General features: G+C 43.8%; 1 long non-coding RNA gene across 1 annotated transcript; it reads left to right on the forward strand.

The window, feature by feature from the left end:
- Nucleotides 1-973: 973 nt before the first annotated feature.
- Nucleotides 974-3,240, forward strand: LOC136789989 (uncharacterized). Its single transcript, XR_010829016.1, has 2 exons — nt 974-1,225; nt 1,322-3,240. It is a non-coding gene; the product is annotated as an uncharacterized lncRNA (long non-coding RNA).
- The last annotated feature ends 618 nt before the right edge of the window (nt 3,241-3,858 follow it).

Here is a 3,858-nt window from a genome sequence, read left to right on the forward strand (position 1 = left end):
GGGATTTATGCACGGCCAGTTCAGGACCACCTTTTTCTCTGCAGATCTTCAGTTTCACTGGGGACATGGTGGGAAGAGGCCATGATGTGCAGAGCTGGAGGATCATCACATCTTCCAGATCTTCACCTGATGCTGGGTCCGGGTCTGCCCTTCCCCTGGGGCTGACCCCACTGTGGGGAGGGCAGGGGAAGGAGAAAGGATCCCCCCCCAGCACAGGGTCTCCTTTCCTGTCCGTGCAGAGACCTGCAGTCAGGTGTGGCCCAAGCTAAATGCTCTAATCTGGTATTTTGTTTTATTGGGGTTGATGACTATGGCATTATAGGGGTCCATAAAAGCACGCAGGGGTGAGGTGAAGCTCAACTCTTATTGATTGCAGCACTTTTTAAATATCTCCTGAGTTTGAGATATTAATGGGAATTGAAACCATTTGGTAGTTTTCCTATTCCCCCTCTCCCCCCCCTGCCCTTGTGCTACCGTGAATTGCACTGTGTTCCCCCAAATTATTATTAGTTATTTAGTAGCCCTAAGTGAGAATGAGAATTTTGTATTTATTGGGCGTTTAAACATTTTTATCACTGGTTTCTTTTCCAAAGGGGAACATTTTTTACAGGAAAAAAATTGCAAAATGCTGATATCCCAGACTATCTAAGTATTTCATTTTGATAGTGCTGACCTAGTCGGTTATGAGAATGTTGAATTGCTTCTCTTTGGTAATAGAGAGTGGTTTTGTTTTGAAAATGCCACAACAATATAATTTGTCATGAAGTGAAATATAATGTAAGAAATGTAGAGTGATTTTGAAAGCAGCAGCTTGTAACATACAAGTCAAAGATGAATGATGAAAATAATAAAGGGAATAGATGCATTTTCTGTATCAAAAGGAGGTATTTAAACATCATTGAAGCAAAATAGGAAAATAGGCGCAATCTGTTTCAGCATTTTCCCAGTGATGTTTTCTGGCATTCCCAGAAAATGCTGTGATTTCAATTAAATTGCTGCTCTAGCTGTAAAACTGTTATCTAAAACTTCCTTACTGCTCAGCTCTAACACTTACCTCTGGAGGGTGGCACACTGTAGGGCTGTCCCATAATTCATTTAACTTGGGATTTCATTTTCCTTTCATCGTCTAAAACATAGATATCTATTTCCAAGGAAAGATCTGGGCACTCTCAATCATCTGGGCAAAGAGACAGGATCCTCCACGGATTCCTTTCATCCTGACAAGGTGACTGGGTACCCAGAATGAATTGCCTGATCTGACTTTCCTGCAGCTGCCTCAGTTTGCCTGGGTGGACTTGTCTTACTGTCGTTAATGTTCTAGGTCACCTGAAGATGACCGTGTGTCAGGGACTGGACCAGAGTGATTCTCTCATCTGACCTTTGGACAGCAGCAGGACAAACACCTCCTGACCGCACCACAGCATTTCCACGGAAGACAGCTACTTCCATGAGCCTCGGAGGAACCTCAGTACACTGTTTGGAGAAAAAAATATTCAGGGTTCCTTCACCTAGCACAGGGCAGCCTTGGGATGTAACATCGGGATGGAGGTGTGACCATAGTAGAAGAAGATATCAATAGTGGCCTATAGGGACTTTGGAAGAACATCAGTACAATATGCTCCACAGATGAAACTGTAAATGCTCATTTTTGCTCTGAGATTTTTTCTTAAATCCTTCTTCTTCCGAGAAAGAATCCCTTGGACACCGGTTCCCCATCAGTGGAAGGAGTGACTGATCTTTAGGCACTGCAAGTAACAGCCTTCATAAAATTCAGAGACTGGAAGGGGACTGAAGGAAAAACGCTCTGCAAAGGTTACCGGGCCAAAGCCCTGGGGCAACTGAAAGCTAAATTAAAAGGGGAAAAAAATGAATATCCCACACTAAACCAAAAACCAAAACCCTAATGAAAACACTAAAAGCAATGATTAATATGACAACTGGGCAGCTTTCCCCGAAGACATGAATTCCCATCAGAGTAATCAAATTTGTCTTAAAAATGATAAATAGCGCTACCACTAACCTAAAAATGTACCTTGATCCCACCAAGCTCAATCTCTTCAAACACTAGCTGCTTCATTGAAAAAAAAAAGTATTTAAATAAACAAATAATATAAAACAAAACCCACAGTCCCAACACGGATTTTTTCAAAGTTACCTCAGTCTTTTTTGGCTGTTCAATCCACTCCCTGGTGTCCAGGTGTAAACAATTCCCAAAAAGAGACGTCTGTATCCCTGAATTCCAGAAAAGGTAGCGCTTTGTCTTTCTTTCCCAAAAAGCTGTCTTTATGTGAATTTCTCAACCAAAACGGGGATGTTTAGGCCTTTTGATTATTTTTCCCCCTCCTTTTTTTTTTTTTTTCAAACATTCCCCTCTGCTCCCATTGGTGGCCCTTTATTTCTTAATGATATTCTTCTTCCTCTTGCGCAGGGCTATCTCATCTCCTTTTCCACCGCCTGCTCCCCCCAAATCCCACACTCCTTGGCAAACCTTTGTGCTTCATACCGATGCTCGCTGCCCGCCCTGCCCCTTGGAGAAGGTCTGGCCCTAGCACGGCTTTCCAGGCCAGGATGAAAGGGGATATTTGTGAGGACGGTCATACAAGACGGGTCAAACACCACGTATGTCCTCTCTGCGAAAGCTCTGAGCCTGCGATTGTTGGTTCTTGCTCTTCGCCTTGAATCCTCTTGCCTGCAGCTCCCTCCTTGTGGCAGTTTGTGGCTTTTGGAGGGTGAGCAGGGCTGGAGGAAGCAATATGAGGAGAGACAACGTTCACCTGGACCTCTTGATTCCCTGGGAAGCCAAGCGAATGGCTTCACTTTTGCATTGATTAACCTGTTGGGAGTAAGGCTACGCAATGCTACCTTGAACCAGACTCAGTTGTATTTAAGTTGATCGTAAAGACCTTTCTTTTTCTGTCTCTCCTCTGGTATCTTTTCTAGCCAGGAGCCCTTATCTCAACACTATTAAGCTTTGTGTTTGTCAGGAGGGTTGTTGTAAAGCGACACTGCTGCAAAAAAGATAGTTGGGTGTAGTCTTCCATAGTTTTCCACCAGTCCTCTCCTTTATTTAGCTAGACAGCTACTTAAACCTCCCCTAGGCTTCAGGAACACCTTTATAGCAGAGATGACAGTAATTTAGCTTTCCCAGGCAGAATGCGGTGGCTTTGCACTAAAGAAAATCAATTCCAGAAGAATCAGGCTGCAATCCATCAATTCGAAATAAAAGTGGCTTTTGTGTTCTCTGCTTCCCCATTTCATCGCTGATTCTCAGCAGCAAAACCAAACTCATTGTCCTCCATTGTCCCCACAGCCTCCCAGTCATTTAAAAATTCCTAAGTGGCATGTTTTCCCTTTTCCTGATAAAAATTAACACCAGTTTGTCATTTAAAATCTGTCATGGTAGCAGGGGGGAATATGTGAGCAGGTGTCCTCCTTTGGTCTCAGTCTCCATGCTCTTGGAGAGGGTCTAATGCCAGCTAAAGAAAATTTCCCGATTTTCATCAGAGTGCTGCTGAAGTTAGCTGACTGAGAATTATCCTCAGGACACTGGATTCAGAGGAGACTGGCCAGGACTTTGGACCTCTTAGTGCCATTCTCTCATTTTATTCACTTGGTTTTGAGGCTAGCAGAAATTCTGTTCCATTGGTCTTCCTTGTATTCATCCTCCCTGCCGACATTTGCAGATTTGCTTTATTGGTCAGCTTTAAAGCTCTTGAGTATCTCCTCTACCTGAGAGGTCTACAAAGGGTTCACAATTTGCTGGCTCAGGCAGCTTAGTCAGCTATCATTTGGCTGTCATCTCTCACACCGGGACAAAGATAGCATTTACAGAGGTGGAGCTGTGGTCCATAGCTGGTG

This window comes from Anser cygnoides, chromosome 2, assembly GCF_040182565.1.
Source record: "Anser cygnoides isolate HZ-2024a breed goose chromosome 2, Taihu_goose_T2T_genome, whole genome shotgun sequence".
Taxonomy (NCBI): domain Eukaryota; kingdom Metazoa; phylum Chordata; class Aves; order Anseriformes; family Anatidae; genus Anser; species Anser cygnoides.